This window comes from Protopterus annectens, chromosome 10.part0 (genome assembly GCF_019279795.1).
Source record: "Protopterus annectens isolate FY-2018-M chromosome 10.part0, PAN1.0, whole genome shotgun sequence".
Lineage (NCBI taxonomy): Eukaryota > Metazoa > Chordata > Ceratodontiformes > Protopteridae > Protopterus > Protopterus annectens.
The window spans coordinates 1489433845-1489445953 of record NC_056744.1 but is presented as its reverse complement, the minus strand read 5'-3'; positions in this window follow the sequence as shown (position 1 = coordinate 1489445953).

Genomic DNA, 12109 nt, shown 5'->3' with positions numbered 1-12109 from the left:
AACTCTGCTGATGCTGCAGGTTCAAAGAGGGGTAGCGTGAGCTTTTCCAGTACAAAGTTAAGGTCCCAGGCAGGGGTGGGTGTTCTCGTAGGCGGCCTTAAGTTGTTTGCCCCTCTCAGGAACTCTTTGATAAGAGGGTGAGAAAAGAGAGGTGGCTCAGTGTTGTAATGAGCCAAAATGACAGAGGCATGGATCTTAATGGAGGAGAAGGATAGGCCTCTGTGAAGTAGATCTGGGGACTAGTTCTGATTTATTTTCATTGATGGTGTACCCCAGGGAGGTTAGGAGGTTTTTTACAAATGTCAGTTACTGCAGCACTGAATCAGGCAGTCATCCAAGTATGGGTAAAGTTGAATATTTCTCTGTCTGCAGTAAGCAATGGCTGGAGCCAGGCATTTTGTGAATACTCTGGGAGCAGTGGATAAGCCAAAGGGAAATGCAGACAACTGATAATGCACAGATCCTGTCCTGAAGCCTAGATATTTCCTGTATGACTCCCTTATAGGGATGTGCAGAAAGGCTTCTTTTAATTCTAGGGTGACTAACCAGGCATCTTTGGCTGGCATTGGTAGAAACTGCTGCTGGGTGAGCATTTTGAATTTTGGTACCCCTAGGAAGGTGTTGAGAACTGAAAGATCTAGGATTGGGCACCAAGTGCCCTCTTTCCTAGGTACTAGGAAATGTCTGGAATAAAATCCTTGACCTATTTGTTCCACAGGAACAGGTTGAATTGCCCTTATAGAGAGCAGGGATTGAACTTGGTTTTGTGCCTCTGCCCATTGGTTTGGAGGAAGGTCTGGGAACCCTTTTAGGGTTGGCAGTGACGGGAAGTAAAATTTGTACCCCTGGGATACAATGTTGAGGACCCATTCGTCTTTGGTGATGGAAATCCAGTTTTTTGCATGAAGGGCACGTTTTCTTCCTAAGGCACATGCAGTTGGGCAGAGGTGAACAGTGGAGTTGAGAAGTCATTGGGACTTCTTTCCATAAGGGGTTGGTTTAGTACTTTCTGCTTTAGAGGCGGAGGCACTCCATTGCTTAGATCTCTGCATAGCCGGAGCCTGTAGTCTGCAGGGGTCTGTTTCCCCTGGGTCTAGTTTGAGATTGCCTTGAAGGGGCTGGAAAGGACCAATGTTTTGAAGGGCAATGCCTACTGAATCTAGGAGGCTGTACTTGCAGGAAATCTTTTGACTGTCTGCATAGATCTAGCTTTTTTTTCCATCTTTTTAAGAACCTCTTTTGCTATGGTGCCAAACAGCTTGTCATTGTTCAAAGGAGCATCTAATAACTTTGATTTGACATGGTCTGGCAAGGTCTGCTCCTTAAGGCAAGCATGCCTTCTCACTACTGCACCAGTGACTGCTGCCCTGCAAGATGCTTCTGGGGCGTCAAAGCCACACTGCAATGTATGCTTGCTGACTTGGCTTGCAGAATGCATAAGTTCATGCAATTCTTTATTTTCTGCACAGTCTGTAAAGGTAGCTATTTTTTGTTTAATAAGTTCCATAATATGTTGTTAGTACTTCAGCATGTGAAACTGACAATTCAAAGCCCTAATGGCGAGAGTTGCAGAGGTATATACTTTCTTACCCCCGCTGTCCAGAACTCTGGAATCCCTGTCCGAAGGGGTGGGATTCTTAGATGTGGTTGCTTTGATACCTTTAGGCCCCTGGGAGATGACCTCTGGGTCAGCAGTAGGATTTTTGAAAAGGAATTTGTGAGAGTCAGGTACTCTGTAGTACCTGTCTGGTTTCCTAGGAGCATGGGGTAAAGTATCAGGAATTAAACTGGATTCCATAAAGACATCATCCACAACATCCAGGACTGGGGGTATTGCTAAAGGCCTATGTTGTGGCAAATCTAGAAAGTCTCTGAGTCTCTTTTTGGACTGAAGATAGTCTTGGCATTCCCAGTGGAAATGCTCTCTTAAAGTATGCAAGGTTTCACCAAAAGAAAAATCCGTTGGAGGAGAAGCCAGGGAATGAATTCCTCTGCATCTGAATTCTCAGAAGCAGATAAGGGTATGTCTTCATAATCAGATACCTCAGAGTCGTCAGACTCTTGGTCTGTTAAAGCTGCTGGGGACAGGTCTCTTTTTCTCTTAGCAGGGGAAGGCTGACTTCCCCTAATCAGCATAATAAGGTTGTCTGCCATTTTAAGCATTTGATGTTGTGGCAAGGGAGCAGGATAATTCAATTCAGAAATGAAAGCTCAGGTAGCGGCCGAACGGCACTTGTGCGAACTGCTTCTGCTTTGGGCTCCTCGGCAAGAAAGACTGATGTAATGGCATCGGCTGGCTGTTTTTATATCCCTGACGACCTGACGTCATCCTGGAGCGACAGCAACTGACACAGAAATACTAAGTCTCTGGTATTCGGGCTGACTGAGGGCTACCTGCAGGCAGATAACTCAAGTTTGATGACTGCAACAGTGAAACATGAAGAACATCTGATAATGTGATCCAGACACACAAAACCTTAAGAAACGCCTGAAGCCTCGACGAATAGGGATGTGATGATAAAGGGACAGTCCCAGGAATTTTTTGTTTTGATTCAGCCTTTGTTTAAATTTCAGGTTTGCCTTTCTGAGCATGCTCACCTTTGGCTGAGGGGGGTGGGGGAAGAGTGCCTGCAGGAAGTTTCAAAGGTGTCAGGCAAATTCTATCTTAAATTGCATTTGTACTGACAACACCTCTCCCTGTGAGCCATTCATTACATTAATCTGTGCATTTAACACATTGAGAAAACTAGCGGCATTTTTACGACTTGACTGCTGCTGCTAGTCTACAAAGCACAGCAGTAATGCAAGGCTTTTAAAACATTAGTAAACAGAGTTTTTTTGTTTCTTTCATTTCATATTTTATTCTGTGGTGACTGTGAATCCTGGCCAACTAAAACAATTTTATGACATGGCTTCTACCTATAGAAAGCATCTGAGTGAGGCAAAGAATAGTGGAAACCATATTTCTCTTTCATGTGTTACTGTGTTCTGATTTTTGAATACTAGCCTGGTGTAGTAACTTTCTGACCTGCTGGTAATTCCATAGAAACCAAGTGTGTGACAGAAGACTGGAGCATTAGCAGGCACACTCCTATTCCTTTTTCAGCTTCTAGTTTGATATGTGCTGATTTCTGAATACTACTAGACAAAATGCACTATTTTTATAAGCGGGCTGCTTGTACACCTGTAGAAACATGAGTGATGCAAAGTTTAAAAGTTAGTATACACTCATCTTTTCCTTTCACTTCATATTTTATTTTTGCTGATTTCCAGCTACTAGTGAAATGCACTTCTTAGTGTACATGCTACATTTTAGTGAGTTACTGCATTGTATTATGTTTTCAACACTTCTTTTTCTTTTAACCTTATATCTGCATGAATCTGTTTCTAGCTCCACTGTTATTATAATATAAACAAATAACTGAAATGATACTGTACAGCTTTTGCCATCATTCTAACAGTTTGCAGTACCTAAGAGTGTCTTGATTCCTGATCTGACAATGACTGACTAACATTTAAACTGTTTCCATTCCAAGTTAATCACATGACAGCATACCTCTCAAACTCTTAGCACAAAAATCTGTTCAAAGCCTAAAACAATAAGGAACAAATGGCCAAAAATAGAGACAATTTTTAAATGCTGCTCTTATAAACTATGAAAGTTGCTAGAATAACAGGACTTCTTAGTGTACATTTTCTTTAGGGTATGAAGTCTGAAAGCCAATTGTGGGTCATTATTTTGTAACTTCAATCCTGAGTGATTTCCCAGAAAATCTAAATTTTTATGTGGAACAGACCAAAAATACGAGGGAAAAATCTGGACATTCAGGGAAAATCTGGACAGTTGAGAGGTAGGCATGGAGCAAAGTGACAGAAACTACAGTTGTGTAAAATTGCACTTCTCTTCTCTGATCCAGTATTTGGTATTGAAGGGATGTATTGTCATGGACAGTCCATTGCTTGGCCAGTATAAATAAGCTTAAAAGAGATTATTTTGCTCTGCACACAGAACATGGGGCAAAAAAGGGACTTACAAACGCAGCTACCTAGAACTGTATTGCTTCAGAAGAGATCAGGCATCATAGGACAAAGGAGTCCATACGCATGCAAAAGGAAAAAATGCATAACAAACAAGAGTAGGTTGGAGGGAGGGAGCAAATATTGCCACAATGAAGAATAGGACATCTACTGTTATGGTAAGATCATACACAACTGTACTATTAAAGTGGAACCTGTGTGTTGAGAGACAGCCTTACAAGACTATCTGCAAATATATAGAGCTGAGTATATTTTTCTGTATTATTCTGTATTATAGAGCTAAATTGTTGCTTAAATATCTGTTGTCTTACTGTTCTGCAAATATACAGAGATCAGTATATATTTTTTTGGTATTATAATTTGCACTCTAATTCCTCACATCTCTGTTGAAACTGTCTTCCCCACCCCCCCCCCTCATTTTGGTTTCTATAGCTTGTGTGTTGTTAACTCAAGGTTCCCTTAATTTGACTTAATAGCAGCAGCCTGCATTTAAAGTGGAACCTGTGTGTTGAGAGACAGCCTTACAAGACAATCTGCAAATATAGAGCTGAGTATATTTTTGAGAGACAGCCTTATAAGATTATCTGCAAATATATAGAGCGGAGTATATTTTCTGTATTATTCTGTAGTATAGAGCTAAATTGTTGCTTAGATATCTGTTGTCTTACTGTTCTGCAAATATACAGAGATCAGTATATATGTTTTTGGTTTTATAATTTGCACTCTAATTACTCACTTCTCTTTTGAAACTGTCTTCCCCACCCCACCCCCTCAATTTGGTTTCTATTGCTTGTGTGTTGTTAACTCAAGGTTCCCTTAATTTGAACTGTTAATAGCAGCAGCCTGCATTTAAAGTGGAACCTGTGTGTTGAGAGAGAGCCTTACAAGACTATCTGCAAATATATAGAGCCGAGTATATTTTTGAGAGACAGCCTTACAAGACTATCTGCAAATATATAGAGCTGACTATATTTTTCTGTATTATTCTGTATTATAGAGCTAAACTGTTGCTTAGATATCTGTTGTCTTACGGTTTTACAAATATACAGAGATCAGTATATATTTTTTTGGTTTTATAATTTGCAATCTGATTCCTCACATCTCTGTTGAAACTGTCTTCCCCACCCCCCACCCTCATTTTGGTTTCTATAGCTTGTGTGTTGTTAACTCAAGGTTCCCTTAATTTGACTTAATAGCAGCAGCCTGCATTTAAAGTGGAACCTGTGTGCTGAGAGGCAGCCTTACAAGACTATCTGCAAATATATAGAGCTGAGTATATTTTTGAGAGACAGCCTTACAAGACTATCTGCAAATATATAGAGCTGAGTATATTTTTCTGTATTATTCTGTATTATAGAGCTAAATTGTTGCTTAGATATCTGTTGTCTTACTGTTCTGCAAATATACAGAGATCAGTATATATTTTTTTGGTTTTATAATTTGCACTCTGATTCCTCACATCTCTGTTGAAACTTTTCCCCACCCCCCCTTCCCTGTTCTTGTTTGTAGTTTAAATTTGGTGGCTTTTGCAGTGCCCGCCCCACTGTAGATTTGATCTAGGACACTCCCCCAGTCCCATCTCTTTACCACATTCTACCTAATAAACCCTTTCTGCACTTGCTTTTAGTCCTTTTTTAATTTAATTAATTTTTTTCAAATTGTGTGCGTACTAATATTGCTACATAGTCAAGTGTGCCAGCTTGCACTGCATGTGAATTGTTTTTACTACTGTTTTAGCTATTTTTCTGAAAAAAAAATTGTAAGCCTGTTTCCTACCTTTCCTGTAATTAGTGTTCCAGATACAGATTTGCTGTATCCAGGACTATTTGTAAGCTTCTGAGCCCCCCAAGCCTTTCTGTGTTGGAGGGAAGCCTTCTAGCTTATCAGTAGGAGTGGTAAGCACTAAGTAACCTGTCTACCACATAAGGAGTGGTTCTGGCCCAGAATTTGTAGTTATTGGCCATTTGGGCAGTCTTCCATCTCTCTCAACTTTCTGATTTGAAGGCCTGCATTTGCACTTGTTTCTGTCCTGTAACTCCTGGGCCCATCTCATTTGCTCACTCAAAAAAAAAATTATCTGCTTTTACTGTATTTGTATTTCTTCCTACTTTATTTTGCTTTTGCGTCATCTTAAAAGTACTCAACTGTATTTATTACTGCTTGGTGTAACTCATTCTAAGCCTTTTAGTTTAAGCACTTGGGCTTCAGGCCAGTTGTTTTACATTAAGAAGGTTTGTGGTCTGCACTGTAGAGGCAGAACAGGTAGCTTACATCCTTCTAAGTTGGGAACTGCTGATTGAGGGCTCAGTGTCTATTATTCTAAAAGTGTATTAATTCTGGATTAAGCACTTGGGCTTCAGGCCAGTTATTTTACATTAAAAGGGTTCGTGGTCTGCACTCTTGTGGGAGGAGAGGCTGGACTCTGCCCTTCTGAGCTGGGAATTTCTGGTTAAAGGCTTATAGTGCCTGCATATCTGAACTGCTTCTTACTGAAATTGGTACACCTTGTTTGCTGTAGCATAGACTAGATCCAGGCCTGCTGAATCTAGCTTTGTTTGTATGACTTGAGCACTAATCCAGGCATTCTTTAAAGTATTAAATTGTATTTATTACTGCTTGGTAGTAACTTGATTAAAGTGTAGCTATCATTCTAAGTCTTTTGGATTAAGCACTTGGGCTTCAGACCAGTTGTTTTACATTAGGAAGGTTTGTGGCCTGCACTGTGGTGGCAGGACAGGTAGCTTACATCCTTCTAAGTTGGGAACTGCTGATTGAGGGCTCAGTGTCTGTTATTCTAAAAGTGTATTAATTCTGGTTTAAGCACTTGGGCTTCAGGCCGGTTGTTTTACATTAAGAAGGTTTGTGGTCTGCATTGTAGTGGTAGAACAGGTAGCTTACATCCTTCTAAGTTGGGAACTGCTGATTGAGGGCTCAGTGTCTGTTATTCTAAAAGTGTATTAATTCTGGTTTAAGCACTTGGGCTTCAGGCCAGTTATTTTACATTAAAACGGTTCGTGGTCTGCACTCTTGTGGGAGGAGAGGCTGGACTCTGCCCTTCTGAGCTGGGAATTTCTGGTTAAAGGCTTATAGTGCCTGCATATTAGAACTGTTTATTACTGAAATTGATACACCTTGTTTGCTATAGCACAGACTAGATCCAGGCCTGATGAATCTAGCTTTGTTTGTATGCTTGTTGTTTGTTTGCTTGCTATTTCCCTGAAATGCTAATTCCACCTAAAACACGGCTTTTCAGCACTTCTGTGGATCCCTAGTGATATCTGCATTGCTTACTGTACTTATTTCCTTGTTTCACTTGAAATAAATTTACTGTTTGTCGTTTTTGCATTTAAGTTACCTGTAACACATTGCATTTAAGTTACCTGGCACTTGCTCACTAAAGCAATTATATAAGTCAGCACTAAAAAATTAAAAGCACTACACCCTCACAAACTGCCCTTGAGTACCTTGTTCCCCATTGGCCCTTTTTTCAATTATAAAGGAATTCCCAATACTATTCTAGCATGTCCAAAGGTTAGTTGTAAATCTCCTCTCCGGTCCAGCTGGTGAATCTGGGAATCTTGAGGCAATGTTACAACTGCCTCATGTACACAGACAACCCTCTCCTCCTCCCAACAAATTCCAACACATGTGAGAGATGCAAACATATACCCATACTGGAGGTTAAGCTCTCTCAACTCAGTACTGGCGAAACCAGTCAGGAGGAGAAGAAAACCACACTCACTACAATTCCAGTGTCACATAGACCTACCACAACAGCAAACCAAACACATAAACACACAAAAACATACTCAGAGGCTCTAAATAAAAATCTGCCTAAGCAGCAGAGACCTCCAAAGCAGACACCCAAGCAGCCGCTACCCCAAAACAAAACACGTGCAACACATAGCTCACAAAGCCAGTGTGCCGAACAGTCACAGCCCTTAAGGCTAAACAACACACCAGATACACTTGTAATAGGTGACTCTATCATCAGGCACACTGACGTCCCGCTCACCAGGCTGAACAAGGAGAAGGTCACAGTGAGCTGCCTGTCGTGCGCTAGGATCCGCCACATAACACAAGCACTCAGGTCACTCCAAGGCAAGTACAAATATGACTCAGTCATTGTCCATGCTGGTGGGAATGACCTGAGATGTACCTCCCTGGACTACATGAAAAGAGACATAGAGGAGCACTCTGAGCATATAGCCTAGGCCAGTATGACCCTGACCTTGAGTAGCATCTTGCCCTCACCAAGAATGATGCCACAATATGAAGACAAAATGATCAATTTCAACAACTGGCTTAAGTACTGGTGTCATTCAAAGGGGATCCAATGCCTGTCAGCCTGGGATGACATGCTCGACAAGCCACGATGCTTCGCTTGGGACGGCTTGCACCTGTCACCCCTGGGCTTTCGGATATTGGCAAAGGCTCTTGCTACCCCCATAGTGCCTTTTTTAGGCAAGGCTCAAAAGACAAACCCACCTCCATAGGTATCACAAGGAATAAGAAACTAAGAGTAATGCTACTCAACACCAGAAGTCTAAACCTCAAGATGCATGCACTCAAAACTCTCCTTAGCATGGAGAACATTGATATCTGTGCAGTAACAGAAACCTGGTTCAAGGCTCCCAAGAGCACCCCAGCACTACCAGGATATACCTCACACCATGCTTTTTGGCCCCAAAACTTGGACCGAACCACAAATGGAGGGGGAGTATCAATATTCATCAAAGATACCCACACTTCCAGGTTGGTGGCACAGCACGAAGCATCAGAGACTATCCATGTGCAACTAACAGTGGGTAAAACTGCCTTCCAGTTTATAGCCTGCTAAAGACCACCCTCCCAAACCCAGGAACCCCACTCGGCCTTCCTGAGAACAATGGAAAATATGAAGGTCTCTCCAAACACCATTATATTGGGCGACTTCAACTACCCAAACATAGACTGGGAGCATTACTCTAGCTCCAACACCCGAGCCCAAAGGTTCCTAGAATTTATAAACTCAAATGCTATGGAACAACTTGTTACCACTCCCACAAGAGGGGAAAACATACTGGACCTGATCATCACCAACATGGGGACTCTATGCTCCAGACCAGAAGTGTATCCCTCACTGGTAAGATCAGACCATAAACTAATCTCACTGGATATTCACATCCCGTCTCCACCCCCTGCCCTGAAAACCACACTGAAAAACTTCTCTAAAGCAAAATTCACACTCCTCAAAACCGAGGTGGAATCCTTCAAAGCCCCCGGGCCTGTGGAAAATACGGCCCAGACCGCAGAATCCTTTATAAATGCATTCTATGAACACCTTCAGGAATGCATGGATCATGCAATCCCAAATAAAACCAAGACCCAATCCTCCAAAGGCAGACATCCTGTCTGGTGGACCTCAGCCATAAACAAACTATACAATGGAAGGAGGAAGCTACTGCATGATAGAGCAAAATCCCAAAAAGGGAAGGCATCTCTGATCAGTATTAGCAAAAAACTAAGGCCACTCATAAAATCGTCTAAGGCCAGCTTTGAGAGAAAAATTGCACAGGACACTAAGGATAATCACAAGGCTTTCTTTAGTTATGTTAGGAACCTGGGTAGGAATTCCCAGATATGCTCAGAATTAGTCCAAAATGACAAAAAATACACCGAACCCACAGACATTGCCAACATCCTAGCTGACAGGTTCAGCGCAAACTTCTCCCCACCAAAAGGGCAAATATCTATCCCAGCAGAGTGCTGCCCCCCTGACATCTCAGATGCTCAGGTAAGAGCTGCCCTCTCCAAAGCAAAAAACACAGCATTAATGGGACCAGACGGTGTCCCGGGCTGTGTCCTACATGAACTCCAAGAAGAGCTAAACCCAAACATAAAACTACTGTTCAATCTCAGCCTTACTACAGGATATGTACCCAAAGAGTGGCATAAAGCTACAGTGGTCCCTCTCCAGAAAGGTGGTGCCTCAAAGGATCCTGGAAACTATCGCCCCATAAGCCTGACTAGCTTGGTCTGCAAAGCTATGGAAAGGATCATCATGGACCTCATAAATAAAGATATTGGGGACCTACAGACACTGGACCCTACCCAGTTCGGCTTTGTTAAGGGCAGATCCTGCCTCTTAAACCTGGTTGATTTCTTTGAAACAGTCACCAAGGCCATTGACAAGGGGAAGGTGGTCCACACAGCCTACCTGGACCTCGCAAAAGTCTTTAATACAATACCTCACTCGGGCATTATAGATAAGCTCACTGGCTTAAATATAAACCCCTATGTCACTAGATGGGTTGCAAACTGGCTCAAGGACAGAACCCATATGGTTAAAATTGCTGGAGCCATGTCAGACTCCAAGCCAGTTACAAGTGGCGTCCTACAAGGCTCAGTCCTGGGACCTCTCTTGTTTGGTATATATTTCTCGGAGGTACAGGCCAACACGGAAGGACTGTGGCTGACCAAGTTCGCAGATGACTGCAAACTGGGCGCCATAATCGACTCTCCAGCCGACACAAGCATCCTCCAAAAGGGTCTCATAGAAACAGACAACTGGTGCCAGAGCCATGGCCTCAAGCTAAATGCCAAAAAGTGTATAGTCATCCCCTTTGGCAAAAACAAAGTGCCCACAAATTACCACATAGGTGGTAATCCATTAAGTACAGAAGAAGTAATTAGGGACCTGGGGACCCAAGTTGATAGCAATCTCTCATTTGAGAACCACGTTGCCAAAGTGGTTAGAAAAACATTTTATATAGCCCACCTAATCATGAAGGGATTCACATCTAGATCAGGGGAGGTCATTGTGCCTCTTTACTCTTCCCTCATCAGGCCCATAATTGAGTACAATGCCCCTTTTGGGATGTACCTTACCAGACACCTGCAGCAACTGGAAAGACCCCAAAAGTACCTCACCAAGAGGATCAAAGGGCTCAAACAGATGCCATATGCTGCCCAGTTAAAAAACTCCAACTCTACTAAGTGGCATATCGCCTGCTCAGAGGCGATCTGTGCCTGACGTATAAAGCCATGTTCAACCCGGAATTAATGGACATGCTGCACCTCAGAAAATCCAAATCTCATCAAGCTACACGCTCAAGAGACTTGAACCTCAGCACTGAAATAAATAGGACATGCTGGAGGGACAGATTCATAACCCAGAGGCTCCCTTCACTCTGGAATAAAATCCCAGCCCAGGTTAGGCAGAGTCCCTCATTGACTCTCTTCAAGAGGAATCTTGATGAGTGGATGGGAGATCGTAGGTTTACCCCGGGTATCACTTCTGTGTCACTGTTAGACAGAGGCACAGTATACTAACCTCAAAAAAGGGCATAGCAAAATTAATTTAAAATGGGTGGCATAAGCCAAACACACTCTGGCTAGGCTTATAAATGCCCTAGGGCAGATAGCCTAGTATGAACCTATGAACCTATGAACCCTATGTCATTCTATATCACTGTTGCAGTACTGGTACAGAAGGGAGAGTAAAAAAGCTCAAGAACAGAATGGGAGGTGGAAGGCTGAGAACAGCCCTCAAAAACCCACATAAAATGGTTTCAGCAAAACCTACTTTGGGCCTAGAAACTATATCCAACTTATAATGCTTACTAAAGGTATAACCCACGGTAGTGGTGCTGCGGTAGCATTGTCGCCTCACAGCAAGACGTTGTTGCGTTCTATTCTCAGCTAGAGCGTCTTCTGTGTGGAGGCATGCGTGAATGGGCGTGCCTTCGTTGAAGGTTGTGCATCGGGGCTGGTAACTTGGCACATAAATATCCACTACCAAACATTAGCGGACCGGAGTTCTGCTGTGGCGACCCCTAACCGGGATAAGCCAAAAGAAACAACAACATAATGTTTACTAAAGGTATGCACTGAAGGCCAAGTAGCAACTTCAAGGATGGAATGGTGTCTAACCCCTTCAAGAAGGCACCAGAAGAGGCAACAGCCCTAGTAGAATGAGCTCTAACAAAAGCAGAGATTTGCCATGAAAAGAACAACAAACATAAATGGCCTCAGATAACCTGGTGGAGATGGTTTGTTTAGAAACAGCCAAACACAAAGTCAGTACAGT